This window comes from Mustela nivalis, assembly GCF_964662115.1.
Source record: "Mustela nivalis genome assembly, chromosome: 5".
Lineage (NCBI taxonomy): Eukaryota > Metazoa > Chordata > Mammalia > Carnivora > Mustelidae > Mustela > Mustela nivalis.
In genome coordinates, this window is record NC_139024.1 from 46455753 (window position 1) to 46483156 (window position 27404).

A 27404-nucleotide genomic window follows, 5' to 3' on the forward strand; every position below is an offset into this window, starting at 1 on the left:
GGGTCCTGGTGGGTAGGAAGGGAAAAAATGAAACAAGATGAGACCAGGAAGGGAGACAAAGCATAAGAGAGTCTTAATCTCAGGAAACTGAGGGTTGTTGGGGGTAAGGGGGTAGGGAGAGGGTGGTTGGGTTATGGACATCGGGGAGGGTATGTGCTATGGTGAGTACTGTGAATTGTGTAAGACTGATGATTCACAGACCTGTACCCCTGGGGCAAATAACACACTATATGTTAACAACAGCAACAAAAAAGAGCAAGATTATTCCTTATTCTTGGGGAAGCAAACAACTGTGATAGAGGACTTAAGGCAAAGAAGGTAGAAGAAGTCATCGAATCAATATTATTGGCTTCATGCTTGCCTAAGAAAATCCAGGCATTTCACAAAGATGCCTCCTTTGTATTTTAGAATCTTAGATTAAGATGCCGCAAATTTAATTCCATTCAACAATATTGATTATGCTCAAACATTTAGTTTCGAGGTAAGTATGCTGCTGTTGTGAATTTTCTGTTGTAGTTTGGTTAGGATCCAAAGGCACCCTTCATTAGCTTCTTTATTAATACGTTTAAATACTCCTTTGGCTTAATTAAGCTTCAAATGGTGTCATTCTCCATTCAGTGGTATTTGTATTGAATAGATTAACCAGTTTTCCATATAAATCTTGCTGTAGCAGATGTTGAGATGCATGTGGCATGGGGTGACTCAGGTTGTGGGTAATGGTCCATGCTTTATGAATTTAGGAAAGTTATGACTTTTGTTGCTACCACACCTCTGTGGTCCTATGTATACCTCTTTGTCTAAACCACTAAGGGACAAGAGTAGAGTCCCAGGGGGACCTAGTCAGATGTTCTCCTATGGTGCCCACCCCTAAGGTATTATATTTGAGAGGTAATATTGGTCGCAAAATATCATGAGTTAAAGACTCATTAAGATCCACTCGACCTCTTCCGTCTATTGGCACTGCAAATCCCCCAAAGACTACCCCAGATGTTTCTTGGTACTAACCATGAAAATGACCCTAATAAAAGCAATATAAGTAGATAATTCCAATTTCTCTCTCTAAACAGGCAAATTAAAGGGAGCTCTAACTCCCTAGAACAGTGCTAGAATAGAACTTTCTGTGATGGTGGAAATGTTCTATATCTATGATAGCCCCTTGCTATATATGGATGTTGAACACTTGAAATGCAGATAGTGTAACTGAGGAATTGAATTTTTAAATTTTATTTCGATTTAATTTAAAACTCTAGAAAATCATTGTTTATATGAAGGCTTATACAATAAATATTTAAAAGATATTTGATCCCAAGGGAGAGGGATTTAGACTTACTATTAGGAAAATACGTTAAAAAAAAAAGAAAAAAAAAGACTTCTGCCTAGTCATAGGGACTTTAAGCTGATTTCGTGGATGGCATGAAGAAAAGAACCTCCTGTTCTCTGTTTTTAGTTGGTTCATTGAATGGAGTTGAGAAAGTTCAACAGGTGCTTCTAAAGAAGGCCTAGGGAAACCTATCGGTAGTCACAGACCATAGATCTACATCCATATTCATCTATTCTCACGAGGTCGGAAGTCATTTCCATTTTCTTCTGAGTACAATCTTTACAATAAAAATAAAAGCATGAGATTTCTTTTAAAAAAACATGAGATTTCTTTAATTTTACTTGAGATTTAAGAGAAAGCTTTATTTCAGAGTTTAAAGAAAATGTTTTGCCAGCCATATTCCCTCTTCCATTAAAACATATTTATTGTACTATTATTTCGCCCATTTCATTTTCATTACTATAATTTTCACATTATGAATCATAAGACATCTCATATAATATAAAAGGAGGATTTCTTTTGCAGGGAAGGGTCTCTTGCTCATTGTTGTATCCCCAGGGCCTAGAACAATATCTGGGAAGACAGGCACCCCATAATATTTGTTGAATAAATGAACAAATTAAAGACAGTGTCTTCTTTTAAGTAGTGCTAGTTTCTGGCACCTTCTTGTTACTTTGATGTTACTGTTTGGGCAGGGAATAAGCAAACAACTAGATAAACATGACTTTGGCTAGACAACTGAAAACTGATTAGTTTTCTGTGACTCAATTCAGCCCAGGCTATTTCTCAGGCACCCAAGGTCTGGTTGTAGTTTGCTCAAAAATGTGTGTACTCATTGTGTGCAGAGGGATTTTTATCTCAACTGGCATCATCCCTTTTTGTTTAGTGACTAGAAGCCAAAGCATGTTAAAGGCTGGAAGAAATTAGCAACTGTGTAACATCTGAAAGCAAAAGAGTTCATATTTCGGGAGAATGATAGAGTCAGTTGTGGAGTCACTCCTTCTCCTTTACCTTCCCTCTTCATTGCTGGAGGTGCTCGGGTTAGACAACAAGTATAATTTGTCAAGATACACCCTACACGTTACATGATTTCCACCATGTTTAACTCAGCAACAGGCGGGTATGATTAATGATTTTTCCATTTAGCTTTGGAGAATGTTCCATTTGTCACTTGCAGTGTTTTCAGTGGCTTTCCTCCAGAAGTTTATTCTGCAGATGGCCAATAAGACGTGTGACAGCCTTGAAGAGAATGTTGCCGGCAGGAATTACTCGAACTATATCCGCTAAGGACTGAACATAAGTTTGGTCTGCAAGGAATAGGGTTCTGGAGTGATTGGGCCTGTGGAAGTGTCCTATAAACCATGGGAGAGAATTCCCACTTGGTGGGAAAGTACCAGTTGGTGGCAAAATACTTCCATTCTGCTGAGATTTAGTCTGACCTGATAGATTAGTTAGAACGTAAATAAAAGCTAGTTCTGTTTTTGCAGTAGGCCTTAAAAAGGTATGTGACAAGAGAGTAAAAAGTGATCATAAAAAGCCAGTTCCCAAGCACAGTAATTATGCAATTTAAGAATTATAACTCAATTATGGTTCCCTTTGCTATACAAAGACAAAACCTTCAAGATTTGATGGATTTGGATGCCTTTGGAAATTGTTTTCTGAATTACTGTAGGAAGCACCAGCTGAAACTTTGCTATGAAAATGGGTGTGGGGCACTGTTGCTCTCAGTGGTTTCTCTCCGTTATAATGTGTCTATCTTTTTCTGATGTTTGGTTAACAAGTTCATTCTAGCCAACAATGGGCCCCACCTTATTATAATGGGTTTAGTCCTCAAGAGACATTTTTTCTGCAGCATAACCCAAGACTTCATTTTTAAGTTTCATTGTATTTTTGTTTTTAAAAATATTAACTGCAGAATAACCCACTACTGAGGCATACAATTCCTAAGTGTAATACACATGTATTACATTTCACATATCCCACAAATTTCCCTCCCTCCCCTCCTAGTCATTATCCCTGCAAAGATAACCACTTCCTTCATGAAAGATTCATTTTGCTTACTCTCAAATCTGCATTTTAATAAGGACCCCAAGAAATGCTTCCATACCTTAAAGTTTGAAGAAACACCAATGAGGTTTGGAACAAAAAGCAAAATAGACATCTCTGATCCAGGTCCTTTAAATAAAACAAAGCACAAAATCCATGTGTTTAGATTGATCTCTAGTGTGGTGATCGCAAATCAATATTTTCAATTTCATCATGAAAGCTCTGCAAGGAAATAAAATACAGCTTCGTGCCTGGACTAATATTGATGCCAAATATCAGAAAGGTTCACCCGAAGCCAGACACCTACAAATTCCTGTTATCATAAATAGACCATAATGCTTACTAGACTCAGAGTGCAACTTTATTTGCATGGGGAGGAAATTCAGATTCAGGTCATGTTTTTTTCCCTGTCAGCTGTGGTATATTTTCCTTACCCACTCTAAATCTGTCATTTTCAGTCTGATGTGTAAACTTTATGGTTTACTGTACTGTAATTTTAATATTGAATGCAATCTTATGAGGTTGTAGGTGGTGGCACACCTTTCAATGAATTCAAACAAAGCTATAAATATTAAGATAGGGGGCGCCTGGGTGGCTCAGTGGGTTAAGCCGCTGCCTTTGTCTCAGGTCATGATCTCGGGGTCCTGGGATCGAGTCCCGCATCGGGCTCTCTGCTCAGCAGGGAACCTGCTTCCTCCTCTCTCTCTGCCTGCCTCTCTGCCTACTTGTGATCTCTCTCTGTCAAATAAATAAATAAAATCTTTAAAAAAAAATATTAAGATAGGAACTCTCCACATCCACTCTTTATGGGTCACAAAATTTTATTTTTGGTTGAATAAAAAAGGAATGGTATTATCTCACCTCTGGTCATCTTTCCTCTGTCCCTTTAGCAATATCTTATCAGTATGATTCTTCAGCATACTGTCAGCAGTCCCTTTTGATTTTCTGGACCAACTTCTGATGGCCTGCCTGCCTGATAATCTATTCATCTCTTCTTGGTTAGCAATGACTACTCAATGCATTTAAATCTGGAACTTCTGAAAGCATCACATCAAATCAATATTTTCTAATTAAATAGACATTTGAACAAGGCTGCATTAAGTTTCTTACATCTCTCTTTGTGGGTTGCAATGGATCTGGCCACTCCCCTGGAGCATCTGAGGTGTGATGACATTTGATAATGTTTGTCAATGTCTATATGTCAGTATCTATTGGTGATTATCCAAATATTTTCATTATTTGTAGTGCCCATTAGCCTATTCCACAAGAAGGCACAACTTCAGTGGATATCAGCGGTCAGAGTTAAGAAGATCCATCAAGTCCTAGCAAAGTTCACTCTCACTCTGACTGACTCCAACAGAGCCTTTGGGATTCATGCAAATGCTATGAGGTCAGACCATGTCTGTGCTGTCATAATGACGAGTGAAAATTTTGTGCCCAAAATTTACATTTTGTTCTTACCAAGTAAATCCTATAAAACAAAACTATGACTTATGAGGAAAGGATATGAATAATGTTAATATCGATATTACATATTTATATGGGGTACCTGTATATCTGTGTAGATATTTCTGTTCACTTCTGAGCAGCATTATTCACATTGTGATGCATGAAGTGGACTTATTTTGTTGGGGGGTTTGAGGGTTTGGGTTTTTTTTTTAAGATTTTATTTATTTGACAGAGAGAGAGCAGGGAGAGGAGCAGAAGGAGAGGGACAAGCAGACTCCGCACTGAGTCCAGAGCCTGGCATGGGGCTTGATCCCACCGACCCTGACCTCATGAACCTAAGCTGAAGTTAAGGGTCAGACATTTAACCAACTGAGCCATCCGGTTGCCCCTTGTTTTGCTGTTAATTGTGCCAGCTCTTTGTTCAGTAGCACTAGATTAGCATGAAGCAAGTTATTATCAATGCTTTCCTAGAAAAGAAAATTGACTTTGTATTTTCCAATATAAAAATAATACAGATGCACTTTAAATTATAGACATTGAAGAAAAGTAGAAATAAGAAAAAAATACTTCTATTCACCCATCCATGAATAGTCATTACCATTGCGATATATTGCCTTCTAAGCTTTTTCTGCCTGAAGTTTTGACAAAGTTGTGGTCACTTTGTAGTCTACTTAATTTCGTTCACTATCTTATCATGATACTCCACATTACTGAAACACTTCATCAACACAATTGTTAACAGTTACATATTTTACTTTGTGAATATAATATATATAACATAGTTTAATTTACCATTTGTTCAATGTTGACAATTAGCCTGCTTCAAATTTTTTTACTACTAGAAGTAAAACTATGATGAACATCTTTGTTTATAAGGCCTTTATATTTCTGATTATTTCCTTTAGATCAATACTCTGAAGAATTTATCAAACATTTTTGTCCCAAAGAATGACACCAAATAACACACCTATCAATAATGTATCCTCTCTGTTCTGTTGTTGATTCAACCCATAACCTAGCAAGTTCCTGTTTAGAACTGTTGTACATGAAATGAGCTATACCCTCCTTAATGGCCAGGCTCATCTAGCAAAGGAACTAGATGGAGAAAAAAAGGGAAGAAAAATAAAGGTGGGGAGGAAGGATGGAAAGAATGAAAAGGAAGGGAGGAAGGAAGGAACGAAAGAAAGAAAGGAAAGGAAAAGAAAAGAAAAGAAAAGAAAGAAAAAAGAAAAAAAGGAAGAGAAGAGAAAAAAGAAAAGAGAAGAGAGAGTGTGAGGAGGGCAGGGAGGAGGAAAAGCAGAGTGAAGTAAGAGAGGAAGACAGGTGTGCAGGAAGGCAGAACTTTCATAAAGGAGCCTCAATTTGCAGTTTCCCCAGCCCAAAGGCTAGTTTTCTACACTAGATAGCTCTTCCCCTCCTGCTTCTGATTCATAACTAGAGACTTACTTATGCATACAGCGGGTTCCAAATCTTAAGGTCCAAGGTGTATGAATATAGAAACAGACTTAAAATCAGCCCTCTTTCTCCTTTCACCAGGCTCTATGAGTTTTCACACACAACCTCCCTTTGACTCTCCAGTTAATCATCATGACATAACTGTTATAACCCCAAGTTCACAAATGAGAAAACAAACTCAGAGGCATGAAGTGTTCCCTCCCGCGTCAGCTAGTGAGTGGTAAGACCAGGGTTCTTTTCCAGGTTTTGTGACTCCAATTTTACTTGCTCTAAGGTTTCTATGGCTTCTTGATTTTGACTTGCTTATTTGGTTTCTCGTGTCGCAATTGCCCTGACACTCTTGGATTCTTGCCTGGGCTTTGCTTCTTTAGTCTGGGCTTCTTGCCTAGTTCCTTCAGATTGCCAGTGCCCACATCTCAACCTGTCAATCTGTCAACTTGGTGTTACTGAACTGTGTTCACTTCAGAACTTCCTTTTGGTGTGTTTTAGACAATGAGGAGACTTTATTAGAATATCTAGTGGAGATATATCCCCTTACATGTAACCACTGAGTCCGTGTGCATTTAAAGCTCTGACCTGTTCCTCTGCCGTGAGTCTCCTGTGTGCCTCCACCACCATGGTTGGTGCAGGAAATCAGGTTTCTTCCTGTAAATTCCTCATATTTCTGGTTTCTATCCCATTGTGGGAAAAACTGCTAGTGTTGTTTTTTGTTTTTTGGTTTTTGTTTTTTTAACCAACCTCGTTTCTCATCTTCCTGGAAACATAGAGTATCTTCCCATCTGACTGAGTTCTGGCCATTGGAATGTGAATGAAAGTCCTCTGTGCTACTTCCCAGCCTGGAAAAATCTTGCATGTGCATTTAATTCTTCACACACATTTTTACCCCCATTGGCTCAAAGCAGACCTTTGAAGCTGCATGCTGAAGACAGCAGAGCAAGAGACAAAAAAGAACCTGGGTTCCTGAATCATCGCTTGAAAGAGAGCCAGCTACCAACAAGGAAAACCCATTTAGGACTTTACATGAGCAAGAACATCTATCTTGTTTGTCCCATTATACATTTGGGGGTTTATATGTTTCAGCAGTTAGACTATATCAAGTAGTATAGCCATGAACATCTTTGTAACAGTTAATTAAGGAGAGCCTCTTTAGTGTTGTGGTTTTCCTATAGAGTAGAATTAAAGACTTTAATTTTTCATTGGGAATTTTTAAAAGGAGTTTGTGTATATGAATGTGCATGTCTGCGTGTATATATCAAATACTTTTGAGGAGCTAGGACTCTTACAGTTCCTTCAAGCTTTTAATCTATAAAACAAATCTCTGTTCTCCATACTTTGCTCTTTTAAAATGCATGTAGTCACAATGCACTCATAGAATCTTATCCCAGGATTGGAAGGGGGACAGATCCTTGTGGAGCAGAATGTCATAACTCTGTCCACCAGGGCAGTCCTAGCACAATGGCAGAAATCTCCAAGGAAACCCATGTGATCACCTAGTAGGTGTGACCGCTACGGCAGAATGGACCTGCTCCTTCTTCCCATTTTAGCTGTCAGCTGCAGAGTGTCACAAGCCTGACAGGCCATTCTTCAGGCTATTGGAGGTATGAAAAAGGATTAATGAAGGAGCTTCAGTAACTTATGAGGGTGTGAGAAGCATAAAAGGAAATTACTTCAGCATTCAAATCCAGAAGATGAGAGGATTTGGGGCTCCATTAACAGAAATAAGGAAGTCAGGAGGAGGAAGGACTTGATCTGAGAGGAAGACGGGTCTCTGCCGGCGGCGATCCTAACGCCAGCCAGCAGCCACTCTTGTTTCACTGAGTAAGTATCCTCTTCTCTTATCTCCATAGGCCCATCCATTATGTTACATGACCTAATTCCTTTAGTTCTGCCTTTGATGTGTGTTTTAGCACACTACTGAGTGATCTCACATGCATTTCGAAGTATTAACATCTTTTGGAGATGTCTTGCCAGAAACGGAAATTTTCCAAAGTGGGGAGAAAAAGCAAGAGGAAAGAAGCCAAGTATAATTTATCTTTATTTTATTTCATTTCATCCTGTTTTTATAGAGGGCACAGATTGCATGGAGCACTGGGTGTGGTGAAAAAAAATAATGAATACTGTTTTTCTGAAAATAAATAAATAAAATTAATTAAAAAAATAATAAATAAATAAATAAAAAGTAAAAAAATGCTAATCAAATATCGGTCTAGTTCTTGGGCTGAAACAAGTCTGTATCATATCTTTTGGCCAGGCTGTAACTACTTTGATAGACCAAATTTCTGGTAAAGAGGTCGAGTCGGTAATCAGAAACCTCCAACAAACAGAAACCCAGGACCAGACTGTCACTGGTGAATTCTACCAAACATTCAAAGATTTACTATTTATCCTTAAACTCTTCCAAAATATTGAAGAGGACGGAATTCTTCCAAACTCATTTTATAAGGGCCACATAACTCTGATACCAAATCAGACAAGGAAACCAGAAAGAAAAGAAGAGGAGAGAAGAGAAAAGAAGAGAAGAGAAAAAGAAAGAAAAAAGAAAAGAAAAGAAGGAAGGAAAAAAGGAAGAGGAGAGATGGGGTGTGGGGAGAGAGAGGGAGGAAGGAGAGAAGAGAAAGAAAACTAGAGACCAGTATCTTTGTTGACATAGATGCAAAAATCCTCAACAAACATAAGCAAACCCCACTCAAGATGACACTAAAAGAAGCATACACCATGATCAAGTGGGGTTTCTGGATTTATTTGTCTCACCAGTTTGTCTGCTCTACTGAGAACAACCATGAATATCTTTGCATAGCAGCATTGCTGATTAAAGAACACCTCACAGGTCAAAGTTAAGATAAGAGATATTCACTGAAGTAATCCCACTATCACATTAGCTGAGTTATGGGAAGAAACAGACCCTCATGGTTCTGGATAAATGAAAAATTCATTTAAAAAGAAATTTTAGTTTGTTTAATTGTTGCAGCTCTTTGTGTTTGCGAGGCATCCCCACTCTGAGCTGTTTATCTCCAGCAGCCGGTGCGTTTATTCCTTCAGTCATCCTGTTCCTGGGGTCACATCCTGAACCACCACCTCCCAAAACATCTTAACTATACCACTGATTACAGCCCTCCTCGTTCTAGAAATCATACTCTGCTGCCCTCGATACACGCGATCGTGAAGCTCACTGAATTCCCGATGCTCCGACCATGTCAACTTTCTTGCAGGTCATCAACCACCCCCCCCCCAGCCCCCACCACCTCCCTGTCTGAATTCCTTCTGATCCAGCCTAGACTTCATGGTACATCTTTTCAACAAATTTCCCATCCAAATCACTTCCCTTTGTGCCAACCCTGTCAACTGAAGACCCTTCTCAGACCTATCATTTACCCCCTTTGCTCCTGTGCCCAGGCTCCTGAAGACTAACAGAGAGCACCACACTAAATATAGGCTGCCTCTTACCTCAGCTGACCCCCCGCCCCAGCTCTCTTTGATGAGTCCTCTTTCCCATTCCTTTCAGTGGCTGCCCCTAACGTCTCCCTTTCCAGGCATCATACCCTGTCCCCAACCTCTTCTCCCTCAGCAGGTGTTACACCTCACAATTTACAGGGAAAAAAAAGTAAAAAAAAAAAAAAAAAAAAAATGTGTCTATCAGGAGAGATCTTTCTCACCCTCCTTTCCCCACAGAAATATGCTTATTGAGAACTGTGCCATCTTTTTCTCATGTCCTAAAGGAAGAAGTAACTTCTAATACTGTCCCTCCATCTGTGCTTTAGATCTTATCTGCTCTCAGTCGCTCAAGGACTTTATACTCTGTGTGACCTCGTCTCTTCCCTGCCTCATCCTCTCAACTGCATCCTTCCTTCAGCACCATATAAATATGTTCACCTTTCTCCTAGTTCAGAAAGAACCTACATTTGGCCTCTCCTCCCTCTGTGCCCTCTCGCGCACCCTTCCCATAGGACTCGTTTGTGCTCCGTCTCCACATCCCCCTTTGCATCTCTCAGCCTTTTGCAGTTTGCTGCTACTTTAACCACACTGTTGAAATCACTCTTGCTGAAGCCATTTCAATGACTTCCAGGTGTCTACATTTAAAGGTGTCTAAATTTATTCTCTTACTTGACCTCCCTGCAGTATTTTATGCTCTTGGGCAATCCTACCTCCCCAAGTGCTTTCTCCTGATCGTAGAAAAATGTCCTCCCTGTTCCTCCTCTAACCTCTCTCACCGGTCTTTCTAAGTCTGCTTCCTGGACTCTTCTTTCTATCCATGTCAAAAAAAAAAAAAAAAAATGTTTAAAAACAGATTGGCTGGCATCCCAGTGAATTTCTGGGCTGAGCTCAACATAGCAAGGCTCCATCATGACAATATCGTATACGTTGTGGCTGCCAGCACACGGGCCTTTGGGCTGTAAGAGTCTATATACCATAATCACAGATTTGCTGGCAAGGTCAATTTACAGCGAGTCATATAGGGTGCTATCAGTTGCCCTGAGGAGGAGGAAGGGGATCTCATGGCTGTATCAGAGAGCAGTTCAATTTGGGCACATGTACACTTACATGCATCTCAGGAAATACGCGTTTCCGAGATGTGGCAATGGCCTGCTTCTTCTTCAGTCATAAAGCACTGTGCACTTGCATCCAAGGCTGGTAAACGTTTTGATCTGTGAGCAAGACACCTGCAAAATTGGTGACTGGCTGCTCTGAGAAGCTGCAAGATTTGTGCTTCCGCAGACTCCTCCGTACCACCCAGATGGCACACACACCCACCCGGCCCCAGAACTCCTAAAAGGAGAGACCACGTGACTGAAGCTGACATCTGTTCCTTTGTCATCGCTCTCTGGCAAGGGACTAGCAAGGAAATGTCTTCTCAGGAGAGCTCTACACTGCAGTGGCCTATAACCTTCATCTGTCTCTCTCAGCAGCTGTCTTCACTGTCTCTGGGAAAAGGCTTGAGTAGATCATCTAATGCTGCTGGATGGCCAGTGCTTGGTAGTGGTCAAGTGCAGAACTTATGGTTGAATTTAACTCTTTAAAAGCTAAATTTGGGGGTGCCTGACTGACTCTGTTGATAGAGTACTTAGGGTCATGAGTTCAAGCCCCGCATTGGGTGTGGAGCCTCCTTTAAAAAAAAAAAATTGGGGTTGGTGCCTGGGTGGCTCAGTGGATTAAGCCTTTGCCTTCGGCTCAGGTCATGGTCTCAGGGTCCTGGGATCGAGTCCCGAGGCGGGCTCTCTGCTTGGGGAGCCTGCTTCCTCCTCTCTCTCTTCCTGCCTCTCTCCCTACTTGTGAGTTCTCTTTCTCTGTTGAATAAATAAAATCTTTAAAAAAAAATTTTATAAATTAAAAGCTGACATTGGCTGACTCTAAACATGTATCAAGATAAGCTTTTGTCTTTGTTTCTATTCATTTTTAAAGAAGTAAAGATGGGGGCACCTGGGTGGCTCAAATGTTTAAGCATCTGCCTTTGGCTCAGGCCATAATCCTAGGGTCCTAGGATTGAGTCCCACACTGGGCTCCCTGCTCAGTGGGGAAACTGCTTTTTCTCTCTCCCTCTGCCTGCTGCTCTCCTGCCTGTGCTCTCTCTCCCTGTCAAATGAATAAATAAAATCTTTCAAAAAAACTCTTTAAAAAAGTGAAGATGTAGGAAAAGAAACACTAATAGGAGAGACTTTTAGGAAATAAAGTTACTAAAAACTTAAAGAAATTTTCCCAAATTCTTGGAAACTTTATTATCTGTGATTCTACTTCCTCAAGGGAAAATCATTTTTTTTGAAGATTTTATTTATTTATTTGACATAGATTACAAGTAGACAGGCAGGCAGAAAGATGGTGAGGGGAAGCAGACTCCCCACTGAGCAGAGAGCCTGATGTGGGGCTCCATCCCAGGACCCTGAGATCATGACCTGAGCAGAAGACAGAGGCTTTAACCCACTGAGTCACAAGGTGCCCTGGGAAAATCGTTTTTAAGTGGCCTTTGAATAGCCATTAATTGAATGGGAGAGCTATATGCGTAAGGGCAGAAAGTGCATAAAGGCTTTGATTTCATCAGATAATGAGGGTGAAAGACAGACGGTGTGGGCTCACCACTTGGCTTTGAAACACACCTGCTGGATGAGCTTGAACAAGTTACTTAATATCTCTCTGCCTGTCTACTCATCTGTAAAATGGGGATAACTTCTGTGCCCAGGTGCACGATCTCTCCAGCAGCTGCCCTGTCAGTACATGCGATGCTATGCTCAGCACCATGCCTGGCACGTTGCAGTTGCTCAGGAAGTGAGAGGTGTGCTGTTATTGTTACAGCAATTGTTAGGATGCTGACTTCTCCTGATGCAAAAGGAAGTCAAATCTAAAAACAATTTTTAAAAAATGAGTGCATCATGTTGAACCTAAAGTAAGGACAGTCGTAAAAACTCTTAATAAAATCTTTAAAGAGAAATTTCTATTCACCTTGTATATTTATGTTACTCTCCTAACACACACCCCCTTAGAATGGCCTAAGACATTTTGAAAACTCTATTATTCAGTAAGTAAGAAAATGCCAAGAATCCAAAATCTGTCTAGATGAAATAAATGCATTCAATGCCCTCTCAGAAATCTGTATTCTCACAAAAAGGATGAGAAAAGACAGCAAAACTCTCTCTCAAATTTATTAGTCTCATTAGTCTCTCCTGATTTCTTTTCTTTACTTTTTTATTTTTGGCATAAGGACAAAGGCTTTAGTCTCTGTAGTCAAATTCTAGAGCTTTAACGGTAACAAATATGCTGACTGCACTCACTGTGTGCCTACCATTGTGCAGAACACTTGGGATGGTCTCTGCTGTTATGAAGCTTAAAGTCAAATGTGGTCCTTAGAAATGGGATCTCAGGCTATTTTGTCAATTGTCAGTATTGTCTATGTTCATCTCTTAACATTGTATATTAAGTTAAAATGGGCATTTTGAAGTTTAAATTATAGTAACATAAATATTAAATACTGGAATCAAGAATAAAGGTCAGTCTCTTTGCGTTTGTTTTCATTTTTTTAATCGATCAAATGTCTATATTCCTAGGAAATGTGAAAGTATAGTCCAGATAGTAATTATCTTTTTCAGAGATATTTCTTTTATATAAAATTAGAAAGCAGAATACTCTTATCCTTATAGCTCTTACAGAACAGTTCTGATAAGTGTTTTGTTTTTTTGTTTTTTTGTTTTTTTTTTGGTTTTGCTGGAATCTAAATGCATTACTTTCAAATTGGGAGCCAGTGGAACATAAAAAAAGTCCTACCAAACAATTTATACTTCAGATTCATCAAGGTAAAACATTTCCACATAGAGTTTTTTCAAGAAGAAAGCATATTCCACAATATGCGTCACTGTGTTTCTTTACTTAACTGGAATAAACTAGATATTGACAAGTTCATCTCTAAGAAATCAATTACAAATACAATTAAAAAAAAGTCCCCTATTTCTAATACGTCTTTCATCATATTACATGTAACCCATGACAGACAAACGTCATTAATAATCACAACTATGTAATGTCACAATCATCCAGGTGGGTACCACTTCATTAAATTAACAAATATTTACGTAATCCTCATAATGGTCTGGTAGGATAAGCTGCATCTTCCTTTATTCTATACAATGGCAAAAAGGAGGTATTTTAAACATGGTGTATGACATAATAATAGGTAATATTTATTTATTTATTTATTTATTTTAAGATTTTATTTATTTATTTGACAGAGAGAAATCACAAGTAGATGGAGAGAGAGAATCACAAGGCAGAGAGAGAGAGAGGGAAGCAGGCTCCCTGCTGAGCAGAGAGCCCGATGCGGGGCCCGATCCCAGGACCCTGAGATCATGACCTGAGCCGAAGGCAGCGGCTTAACCCACTGAGCCACCCAGGCGCCCCTAGGTAATATTTATTGATTGCTTACTTAATAAAGTACTTTCCTTGTATCAATTCATTTAATCTTAATAAATCTCACTGATTATCCCCATTGTAAAGTGGAGGAAACTGAGGCATGGAGGATTAAGTAACATACCCACAATGACACAGACACACTAAGAAGAGTCAGAGTAGGGGCTTAACTCCATCACCTGGCTCAAGGTCCTGTTCTTGGCCCTCATACCATATTCTCATATAGCAGTCTCCTTCCCAAAACAATTTGCTGCTGTCTCTATTTGCTAAAACATAAAAGTATTTCTTCCATATTTTTAATCCTAAGAAAAATGTTCAAAAGTATGACCTGCTTCTGTGTCTCCTATCAAGTAATAATGGTTCTGGTGTTCCGGACATTGATTTAGGTGCTTCTTTTTATCTCTAGGTTCTTTGAAAGCACCTATCATTATAATGCCTATGCACTCAGCCAAATATATGAGACATGCTTTAAAGAAGAGAGATAAATTTCCCCCAGTCTCTGTTACATTTTAACAGTGTGAAGAATAATGCAGTGGACAGATAATGGAGTAAGGCAAGGGATTGTGGGAGGAGGCTTCTTTAATGTTTTTTGGCTGAATCACCAGATAAAAACTTGGACCTTGGCTACCCTGGCATAGATTTCTAAATCTTAGACCAAAAAGACAAAAAATAATAGTAACACTGTGGGGCAATAGTATATTCATCTATAGTATATTGAATAGTTGTGTATCTATACATCTGTATCTATATAGTTGTATATCTGTACACCTATAATATATTGCATATATTGCATTATTTTAATAGTATATATACATCTAATCCATGAGATTTATAGTGGAGGATTAAGCTAAATGTTAAAGTGTTTTAATTAGGTTTTCTTATACTTCCAATAATAACTATTTTTGGATAAGATGCACAGTGATTCTTCCTTACAATGAATTCCGTAGTATAGAACAATCAGAACACTGCTAGAAAAAGAATCTGTTGTTTACACATCAGTTACAACTGCGTAAATGATCAGTGAAACAAAATGCCATGTATAAAGATACAAAAACACATCAAGATGAAACCTAACTCTGTGTTCTTATGTTTTCACTTTCTTCTGAGTAGCTTCCTTTCCTAGTTTATTTGCTTGTAAATAATTTAGTTAATTTAACAAATTTAGTTTCATTGGGTTCTGTTTTCCCTAAGTTGGGAGTGAATGGGGGCATATTCAGCCCCATGTTCAGGCTCTGCTCTGATGGGAAATCTCTGGGGTAGGAGTCATGGTCGTTTGTCACTCTCACTTACCACAGTTTGTCAGGCTTCAAGTCAGCAGCAGAGAGGTGAGAATTTGTCTCACAAGGCCCTGTCTTACAAACTCCTGAAATTGTTAATGCTAGTGGCAGGATGCCAAGGAGCAGCTGGTACCCTGGAGAGAGGCAAAGAGCTTCCCATTTAGAAACGGCTCTGTGGATCACCCCCAAAAGCCATTTTTCCTACACTGCCATGAAGGGCATGGACAGAAACCAAGGAAACTGTTTAAATTCATTCTTGGTTCCAAATGTCAGTTTTGGTGACATATTTTGAAAGAAGAAAATTAATTGTAATTTAAGTTCAGTTACTTAGAAGATAAATTACAAAAGAAGTGTGATAATTTGGGGCGCCTGGGTGGCTCAGTTATTAAGTGTTTGCCTTCGGCTCAGGTCATGATCCCAGGGTCCTGGGATTGAGTTCCACATTGGGCTCCCTGCTTGGTGGGGAGCGTGCTTCTCCCTCTCCCACTCCTCCTGCTTGTGTTCTCTCTCTCACTGTGTCTCCTTCTGTCAAATAAATAAAATCTTAAAAAAAAAAAAGTGCGACAATTTATATTACTGAAATACCTTTAACATTCAGAATTTAATGTACTTTTCCGGAGCACCCAGGTGGCTCAGTGGGTTAAAGCCTCTGCCTTCAGCTCAGGTCTTGATCTCAGGGTCCTGGGATGGAGTCCCACATCGGGCTCTCTGCTCAGCGGGGAGTCTGCTTCCTCCTCTCTCTCTCTCTGCCCGCCTCTCTGCCTACTTGTGACTTCTGTCAAATAAATAAATAAAATCTTAAAACAAACAAACAAACAAACTTTTCCTTCCTGAAATGAATATAGTTCCTATTGCCCAGAGAGATTTGTAGCTTAGTGGTTCTGGACTTTTTGATCTTACTTATGCTAAGTAAAATCCACTATGCCTGATACTTATTAAAAATATAAAGGACAACAACATTTATTTGTGAATACGATAATATTAACACAGAAATTTCTCACCTTATATTGCTCCAAAATATATGTAAGAAAAAGTTAACTTGAATTAACAGTGTACTTCTGAAGAGACTTCCTGAAAGGTGGACCTTTCACTTCTAAATCCACTTTCACCATTCTTACAAGGTACTTTGATTATAATTGGAATATTCTATTGTTATTTAATCTTTATTTTCTTACAGCATTTGTGTTCAGTCTTTTTGAATAACATTACGTGATAATAGCACTTCACATTAATCCTCAAAGTGACTGCAAACAATCAGTAATGATGGAGATTAGTGATGCTGATTTCTTTTTGTTACTGATGTTTGACTAAAAGCAAAATACAATAAAAGAAGGCTAGTAAGATACTGATCCTGAATAATGATTTACCTTAGACATGGTTTTGTTGGACATTTCTGTCTGAGAGAAGACTCATTTCTATATCGAAATGTCAGTCCTCATAGTACTGACTTCACAAAAAGTCATTATTTACAACTTCTGTACAGTTACACTCTACCCAAAATTATACCATACTGTTCAGTATTATAACTACTGTACTCTGATATGTTTCTATCTTCCTTAGTCTTATTTTTACCTAAGCTTTTTAGTTACTAAAAATGTAAAACTAGGATCTTTATTTCTAAATCAAATCTGCAATCAATAACTATCCAGTTTATATAGTTATTTTTGAAATCTATAGCCATATTCATCACTAAAAATAGTATTTTATTTTTATTTTTTAACTTTTAAAGATGTATTTATTTATTTTAGAAGAGGAGAGGGATGAAGGTCAGAAGGAGAGGGAAAAGGAGAGAATTTCAAGCAGGCTGTCCACCAAGCATGGAGCCCAGTACCAGGCTTGATCTCAGGATCCTGAGGTCATGATCCGAGTGGAAGTCAAGAGTAGGACATTCAACCAACTGAGCCACCCAGGTGTCCCTAAAAAATAGTATTTTAAAAGATACACAGTTCACTGCTGTGTCTCAGTGTCTGATATGATAGCCTTTGATGTTCTTCCATAGTTTATGTGAAAACCTAGAAAGCAAGGGATGCTGCTATAAATAAAATTGAGAAACCTAAGTCAGAGAACTTGAGCTCTTATCCTAAGTTTGTCACTTAATAGCACTGTGACATTTAGAGAAATCCATTTTTCTATTTATAGAACTGGAATAATACATCCTGTCTCCTTGAGCTGTTTTGAGGGCTTATGAGCTATGATTCATTAAGTGGCCAACACCAAGCATGACCTCAAATAGATGGCCAATGCATGTTCCTTTTCCTTCCCTTATTTGAGTCCCAGTTTCCTCATCTGTAAGTCAGCAATAGTAACACCATGATAGTTCGGTGGAGTACTAGAGCTGGATTATACCAGTCCTGAGAGCTATTTGCTAAACCTTTAGGAACTTTGCAAGCCAGTTTTTAAACACAGCCAATAATTAAGATTAAATAATAGAAATTTACAATTAAATAAACTATATTAAAACACAAAGGTAGTATATAATCAAAGTGGATTATTTTGATTATATACTGCCTTTAGGTATTATAGGTATTTTGCTATTGCCTGTGTTCTTTAGGTTATTTAGGTATAGAGTATCTATGTGGCAAAAATACTATATAAAGGACACCACGTTCAGTGAAGTCATCATGTTGGAAGCTTGGAAACCTGCTGCATTGGGAGTATTTACAAAGCAGAAATTATCAAACTATTTAAATCTGAGATTTTTTTTTTTTCCCTAAGAGAGCTGATTGCTAACATTTATCAGCACTATAGATATCTAACTGGGTTTGAAATGGAAAAGCCCTCCCTATATACAGATAATTGTAGGGGTTCCTTCTAAGTTTAAAGCCTAATATTCCCATAATGTTGAAAACATTGCATAACAAGACAAACATGCTGTTGGTGATCATGGAAATAACAGTTAATAGTAGGTTGACTGTAAAGCTTGCAAGGAAGTAGCCCTGGAGATTGGGTATGAAGATGATTGGATCCTTCGATTTAAAGAGATTTAAACATATGACCATCATCATTTGGTAGGCATGCATTTCAGGAAGTAAACTCTGCAAATAGCCCTAAATATCATTTAGTCTCTCGTTCTAATTATAATCTGTAATTTAGTAGCTCCGCTTTTAGAAGAGACATAACAATACCTGCATGTTCATTCTTTACAGTGTTATGATGTACATTTATAAGATGCCTTGTTGATTAAAAAAAAAAAAAAAAGCCAGTGAACTTTGTAAATGACTTTTTTTCTGAAGTCAAAGGTGTTTGCTCCCGAAAATTTACTTTAATTATTTGAAGCCATGATATTTACCAAAAAGTGGTGGGGTAGGTCTTATTCAAAACTTCCCGGAAAAGAAAAAATGAAACTTTTAAATACATGCTAGCAGTGAGGTATTTCTATATATGTATTTCATTTGTTATTTGAAATATTTTTTCTTGTTAGTGCAGTTAAAAAGAGCTCTAAAATCCTACAAAACTTGGGGTGCCTGGGTGGCTCAGTGGCTTAAAGCCTCTGCCTTCAGCTCAGATCAAGCCCCACGTCGGTCTCTCTGCTTGGCAGGGAGCCTGTTTCCTCCTCTTTCTCTGCCTGCCTCTCTGCCTACTTGTGATCTCTGTCTGTCAAATAAATAAATAAAATCTTTAAAAAAAATCCCATAAAACTCTACTTTGAAGCAGCTATTTGCAGCTGAACTTTTTGTCATTTTCAGGTAACAAGTTGAGTCTGCTGAAAAAGCAGTCTCAGCATGCCAACTTTGAGAGAATAAAAAATGATAAATTTTAATGTTTGGGAAAATACTATAAATTGGCCACTTTGAAAATAAAATCTGGAAAATATAAAGAATTAAGAAAAAGTTAATATTTGAATAATATTTCCAACAATGGTTTTGTTTTATTTCTCTTATGTTAAAGCTGGGGGGAGGGGGTTTGGGAGAAGAGGGTGGGATTATGGACATTGGGGAGGGTATGTGCTTTGGTGAGTGCTGTGAAGTGTGTAAACCTGGTGATTCACAGACCTGTACCCCTGGGGATAAAAATATATGTTTATAAAAAATAAAAAAAGTTAAAAAAAAAAAAAAAACTCATTTTACTTATCCAGGAGACTGGCTTCTATTACAAATTACCTTATCATAAAGAAAGTTATTCTAACCTAATTATGTAATTTTATCCTGATTATGTAAAATAGTATTTTATTGAAAAAATTTTCTCCTAAAATTTATATTTGCTTTTAAATTATTAAACTATTTTCCTATCTACATTTTTCTAGATTAGTGCATAATGTTCTTTTTTTTATTGAAGTATAGTTGACATACAGCATTATATTAGTTTTGGGTGCACAGCCTAGTGATTCAACATTTATACATATTATGAAGTGATTACCTAAATAAATCTAGCTACTATTTGTCACCATACAAAATTGTTATGTACTATTAACTATATTCCTTATGCTGTACATTGTATCCCCATGTCATTTTTTTAATAACTAGAAGTTTATACCTCTTAACTCCCTTCACCTATTTCACACATTTCCCTACCTTCATCCTCTCTGGCAACCATCAGATTGTTCTCTGTATCTATGAGTGTGTTTCTCTCTTGTTTTGTTTTGTTTTTTAGATTCCACATATAAGTGAAATTATACCAAATTTGTCTTTCTCTATCTGACTTATTTAACTTAGCATAATATCCTCTAGGTCTATCCATGTTATCCCAAATGGCAAGATTTAATTCTTTTTTATAGCTGATTAGAATTCCATTGTATACAATTACTACATCTTTTTTATCTGTTCATCTCTCAAAAACATAGACAGTAAACTCTTAGACATTACTCTGAGCAATAGTTTTTGGATATGACTCCTCTGGCAAGGACAACAAGCAAAAATAAGCAAATGAGGGGCGCCTGGGTGGCTCAGTGGGTTCAAGCCTCTGCCTTCAGCTCAGGTCATGATCCCAGGGTCCTGGGATCGAGCCCCACATTGGACTCTCGGCTCAGCGGGGAGCCTACTTCCCCTGCCACCGGCCCCGCCCATACACACACACTCTGCCTGCCTCTCTGCCTACTTGTGATCTCTGTCAAATAAATAAATAAAATCTTTAAAAAAAATAAGCAAAGAGACTATATCAAACCAAAAAGCTTATGTGCAGTGAAAGAAAACACTAATAAAATGAAAAGACAACTTACTGAATGAGAGAAGATATTTTGCAAATGATATCACTGATAATGGGTTAAGATACAAAATATATTTTTAAAAACCCACACAACTCAACATCAAAAAAATAAACAATCCAATTAAAAAATGAGCAAAAGGTCCAACATTTCTCCAAAGAGGACATAGAGATAGCCAAACAGGCATATGAAAAGATGCTCAACATCACTAATCATCAGGCAAATGCAAACCAAAACCACAAGACATGTCACACTTGTCACAATGACTATTATCAAAAGACAAGAAATAATAAGTGTTGTCAAGGATGTGTAGAAAAGGGAAGCTTTGGTGGGAAAGCAAAATGGTGCAGTGACTATGGAAGACAGGAGGGAGGGTCCTCAAAAATTAAAAATAGAACTACCATATAATCCAGCAACTCTACTTTGGGATATTTTCTGCAACGAAAATGAAAACACTGATTTGAAAAGATATATACATGCCTATGTACATTGCAGCATTATTTACAATAGCCAAGATATGGGAGCAACATAGTGTTCTTCATGACATTGTAATTATGAGATTAGGTTTGGTCTCTATTACTGATCATGAATAAATTAATATAATTCTTCCAATTATTTTCTTGTAGTCATAAAAACTAGGAAAACAGTACCTAAGGAGCAGTTCTAAAAACGTTTTTATCAAGCAAAAGTTGATTTTTTACAAATGTTCCAACTGAAGATGACCTAGGATTTCTTCTCACACTCAACAGTATACCAATATCATACAAGAGTTCAAAATTCCATCAAGGGAGCAATCCTCATTAAGATCATTTTAAGCTTTGACTAAAACATAGACCTTAAAAATAAATGAAGATCCACAACTGAAATTGGTTGCATTACATACATGAGACTGTGTAAACAATCTATCCAAATTGTAAGGGATGTTGAAGGTAAATTTAGGAAAATTTAGACAGACTTCAACTCTTACATGAAATGAAGAACATTTAGAAAAAGGTACAAGATGTTTAGAATGCCTCAAATCTACCCCATTTGCCACTGAGTACAAAGAATGTGTTCACCCATTAGAAAGCAAGACACACATTATACATGCTCCTTCCACTTCAACGTGTACATATATCATATTCCAGTGAGGATAGGAGTTGATGGAGAGATGCCCTACCCTTTGTTCTTGGAAGACAATTCTGTGGTACATTTTACACATTTCTCCAAAGGTCCTCAATGCAAGAACGCTCCAGTTGTCCACAGTTGTAATGAACTCAAAAATAACCTTTAAGAATTTCTCTTCTTTCTCTGCCTCATGCTCTTTCACTCTAGCTTCATGGATCATGCTGCAAATTAACAACCTGTACCTGAGTCCTTAGCACAGGCTTTGTGGCTTTGTTTTCAGAGAAACCCAAACTAAGACTACTACTTCCCATTCTTTGGCTTCTTTATACTTTTATTCACCCTTTAAGACTTAGCTCAAATATTACCTTCTCAGAAAAGCCTTACCTGACTGCTCCTGATTTAGATATCTCTTTTATTATAATATTATTATAATATTATATGAATATTGATGAATTGTAGTCTTTCTTTCACCATCAGATTGCAGCCCAGCCCCCCACCTGGATATAAATTAGGACACTTTCCTTATTGCATTTGCACCCCAGTGCCTGGTACATGGTAAGCTCTCAATGTATGTGTGTTAAATGGGTGTCTGAATGAATTTTAAAGAGAATAAAAGGAGAAGAAAGAGGAAGAAGAAGAAATATAGACTTCTCTTGCTAACATAAAATAGATTAAGATTTTGTGCCTGATTATCCCAAAATGTGGCTCCCCATAACTAATAGACTTTATCTCTTATTTTTGGCTTACAAACCCAGCACATAAAATAGACCTGAAAAAAAGCTTCCATATCTTAATTCCTGAAAGAAAGGTAAAGGACTTGGTAAAGTGAAGGTGTCTGAGATTTTTTCAGCACCATCAGGAAAATAGACCTATCTTCTTAGCTACTCCTACTAGAAATTATTGGTAATTCTCCTTGATAGATTATTCTCAGGAACAAGAAAAAAAAAAGGCACAAGGTTACACTTGGAAAGTTATTCATACCTACAACAGGAGTGGTAGCAAACCCTGGAGTGGTGGAGCAAAACTGAAGCCAGGAGTGAATGAATCCTGTGCTGTGACAGGTGGGATATACAAAGACAAACTAGAGTTCTGCAGTAATAGCTAAAGAAGGGGTTCACCACTGTGATGCAGAGCTGTGGCTGCCATGGTGAATAACTGATGTGTGGTGAGACAGATGGAAACCACTGGCACTTACAAATGACACTATCAAGAACGCTAGAAGATTATCCGTTTACTTAAGGACAAAGGAAGAAAAGGAGGGAATTCAGTCTTTCCTGAAATAATCAAGTTAACTAGGTATGCAAGTGTGACAGCTGACTTTTTTCCTGATATGGAAACTTTTAAATTAGGAAAAGAGAAGATATGCAGTATAAATGTAAACCTTCTACATCAATGTATTAGTTTTTAACCAATTAATGACACACAGTATCAGCTTATGAATATTAACCAGTATCTTGACAAAATAAGTTAAAATGGAATAGATTCAAGTAGAAAACATCAGAGGAGTTACATAAATGATGATGTAATTGAGTTTTTGTCTATCTTCCTTTAAAGAATACTGATTTTAACAATCACCTACAGACAAGATTATCACAGATGGCCATTGTGGAGGTCCAAAAGTCCAGCAGAGAAGTTCCAGCACACTGTGGAGAAAAAAAAAAAAAAAAAATCCAAGATTGGATGTACCGAAAAGGGTAAGAGGAACAGGTTCACTTTACCCCAACATTCTGCAAATCTGACCCCACATACCCTACTGCTTGGCTGGCTGCCTGAACATGCTTCAAAGGTGGCAAGTGTGAGCCTCTGCAGATGGCAAGCTTTGCAGGTGAGCACATTGCAGAAAACTAACCTGATACTGTAAGAGAACGTGCTTGACAATTCAGCACCATCCTATTGAAAGCATTGGGAGCTCTTCTTTTTTTTTTAAATTTTTTAAATTTTTTTATAAACATATAAAGTATTATTAGCCCCTGGGGTACAGGTCTGTGAATCGCCAGGTTTACACACTTCACAGCACTCACCATAGCACATACCCTTCCCAATGTCCATAACCCCACCACCCTCTCCTTACTCCCCTCCCCTTGGCCCCCTCAGTTTGTTTTGTGACATTAAGAGTCTCTTATGGTTTGTCTCCCTCCTGATACCATCTTGTTCCATTTATTCTTCTCCTACCCCTCAAAACCCACATGTTGCAATTCCACTTCCTCATATCAAGGAGATCATATGATAGTTGTCTTTCTCCGATTGACTTACTTTGCTAAGCATAATACCCTCTAGTTCCATCCACGTCGTCAGAAATGTCAAGATTTCATTTCTTCTGATCATTGCATAGTATTCCATTGTGTATATATACCACTTCTTCTTTATCCATTCATCTGTTCATGGACATCTAGGTTCGTTCCATAGTTTGGCTATTGTGGACATTGCTGCTATAAACATTCGGGTAAACGTGCCCGTTCAGATCACTACGTTTGTATCTTTAGGGTAAATACCCAGTAGTGCAATGGCTGGGTCATAAGGTAGTCTATTTTCAACTTTTTGAGGAACCTCTGTGCTGTTTTCCAGAGTGGTTGCACAAGCTTGCATTCCCACCAACAGTGTAGGAGGGTTCCCCTTTCTCTGCCAGCATCTGTCATTTTCTGACTTCTTAATTTTAGCCATTCTGACTGGTGTGAGGTGGTATCTCATTGTGGTTTTGATTTGTATTTCCCTGATGCCGAGTGATGTGGAGCACTTTTTCATATGTCTGTTGGCCATCTGCATGTCTTCTTTGCAGAAATGTCTGTTCATGTCCCCTGCCCATTTCTTGATTGTATTATTTGTCCTTTGGGTATTGAATTTGCTAAGCCCTTTATCTGATATGTCATTTGCAAATATCTTCTCCCATTCTGTCAGTTGTCTTTTGGTTTTGTTAACTGTTTCCTTTGCTGTGCAAAAGCTTTTGATCTTGATAAAATCCCAATAGTTCATTTTTGCCCTTGCTTCCCTTGCCTTTGGCGTTGTTCCTAGGAAGAAGATGCTGTGGCTGAGGTCGAAGAGGTTGCTGCCTGTGTTCTCCTCAAGGATTTTGATGGATTCCTTTCTCACATTGAGGTCCTTCATCCATTTTGAGTCTATTTTCATGTGTAGTGTAAGGAAATGGTTCGATTTCATTTTTCTGCATGTGGCTGTCCAATTTTCCCAACACCATTTGTTGAAGAGGCTGTCTTTTTTCCACTGGACAGTCTTTACTGCTTTGTCAAGGATTAGTTGACCATAGAGTTGAGGGTCTACTTCTGGGCTCTCTATTCTGTTCTAGTGATCTATGTGTCAGTTTTTGTGCCAGTACCATGCTATCTTGATGATGACTGCTTTATAATAGAGCTTGAAGTCCGGAATTGTGATGCCACCAACTTTGGCTTTCTTTTTCAATATTCCTTTGGCTATTAGAGGTCTTTTCTGGTTCCATATAAATTTTAGGATTATTTGTTCTATTTCTTTGAAAAAAAAAATGGATGGGATTTTGATAAGGATTGCATTAAATGTGTAGATTGCTTTAGGTAGCAAAGACATTTTCACAATATTTGTTCTTCCAATCCATGAGCATGGAACATTTTTCCATTTCTTTGTGTCTTCCTCAATTTCTTTTGTGAGTACTTTATAGTTTTCTGAGTACAGATTATTTGCCACTTTGGTTAGGTTTATTCCTAAGTATCATATGGTTTTGGGTGCATATGTAAATGGGATTGACTCCTTAATTTCTCTTTCTTCTGTCTTGTTGTTGGTGTAAAGAAATGCAACTGATTTCTTTGCATTGATTTTATATCCTGACACTTGACTGAATTCCTGTACAAGTTCTAGCAGATTTGGAGTGGAGTCTTTTGGGTTTTCCACATATAGTATCATATCATCTGCAAAGAGTGATAGTTTGACTTCTTCCTGGCTGATTTGGATGCCTTTAATTTCTTTTTGTTGTCTGATTGCTGAGGCTAGAACTTCTAGTACTATGTAGAATAGCAGTGGTGATAATGGACATCCCTGCCGTGTTCATGACCTTGGTGGAAAAGTTCTCAGTTTTTCTGCATTGAGAATGATATTTGCGGTGGGTTTTTCATAGATGGCTTTGATAATATTGAGGTATGTGCCCTCTATCCCTACACTTTGAAGAGTTTTGATCAGGAAGGGATGCTGTACTTTGTCAACTGCTTTTTCAGCATCTATGAGAGGATCTTATGGTTCTTGTTTTTTCTTTTATTAATATATTGTATTACATTGATTGATTTGCAGATGTTGAACCAACCTTGCAGCCCTGGAATGAAACCCACTTGGTCGTGGTGAATAATCCTTTTAATGTACTGTTGGATCTTATTGGCTAGTATTTTGGTGAGAATTTTCACATTTGTGTTCATCAAGGATATTGGCCTGTAATTCTCTTTTTTGATGGGATCCTTGTCTGGTTTTGGGATCAAGGTGATGCTGGCCTCACAAAATGAGTTTGGAAGTTTTCCTTCCATTTCTATTTTTTGGAACTGTTTCAGGAGAATAGGAATTAGTTCTTCTTTAAATGTTTGGTAGAATTCCCCTGGGAAGCCGTCTGGCCCTGGGCTTTTGTTTGTTTGGAGATTTTTGATGACTGTTTCAATCTCCTTACTGGTTATGGGTCTGTTCAGGCTTTTTATTTCTTCCTGGTTCCGTTGTGATAGTTTATATGTCTCTAGGAATGCATCCATTTCTTTCAGATTGTCAAATTTGTTGGCGTAGAGTTGCTCATAATATATTCTTATAATTGTATTTCTTTGGTGTTGGTTGTGATCTCTCCTCTTTCATTCATGATTTTACTTATTTGGGTTCTTTCTCTTTTATTTTTGATAAGTCTGGCCAGGGGGTTATTGATCTTATTAATTCTTTCAAAGAACCAGCTCCTAGTTTCGTTGATTTGTTCTGTTGTTTTTTTGGTTTCTATTTCATTGATTTCTGCTCTGATCTTTATGATTTCTCTTCTCCTGCTGGGCTTAGGGTTTCTTTCTTGTTCTTTCTCCAGCTCCTTTAGGTGTAGGGTTAGGTTGTGTACCTGAGACCTTTCTTGTTTCTTGAGGAAGGCTTGCATCACTATATATTTTCCTCTCAGGACTGCCTTTGCTGTGTCCCACAGATTTTGAACCATTGTGTTTTCATTATCATTTGTTTCCATGAATGTTTTCAATTCTTCTTTAATTTCCTGGTTGACCCATTCATTCTTTAGAAGGATGCTGTTTAGGCTCCATGTATTTGGGTTCTTTCCAAATTTCCTCTTGTGATTGAGTTCTAGCTCCAGAGCATTGTGGTCTGAAAATATGCAGGGAATGATCCCAATCTTTTGATACCAGTTGAGACCTGATTTATGATCCAGGATGTGATCTATTCTGGAGAATGTTCCATGTGCACTAGAGAAGAATGTGTATTCTGTTGCTTTGGGATGGAATGTTCTGAATAGATCTGTGATGTCCATCTGTTCCAGTGTGTCATTTAAGGCCTTTATTTCCTTGTTGATCTTTTGCTTGGATGATCTGTCCATTTCAGTGAGGGGAGTGTTAAAGTCCCCTACTGTTATTGTATTATTGTCAATGTGTTTCTTTGATTTTGTTATTTATTGGTTTATATAGTTGGCTGCTCCCGTGTTAGGTGTATAGGTATTTAAAATTGTTAGATTTTCTTGTTGGACAGACCCTTTGAGTATGATATAGTATCTTTCCTCATCTCTTAT

The 27404-nt window shown here is 38.0% G+C and overlaps 1 long non-coding RNA gene across 1 annotated transcript; it reads right to left on the reverse strand.

Moving 5' to 3' along the window:
* Positions 1-2456: 2456 nt before the first annotated feature.
* On the reverse strand, positions 2457-23325 carry LOC309865631. Its single transcript, XR_014312211.1, has 3 exons — positions 23262-23325; positions 3429-3496; positions 2457-2530 (listed from the first exon to the last, which is right to left on the reverse strand). It is a non-coding gene; the product is annotated as an uncharacterized lncRNA (long non-coding RNA).
* Between the last annotated feature and the right edge of the window lie 4079 nt (positions 23326-27404).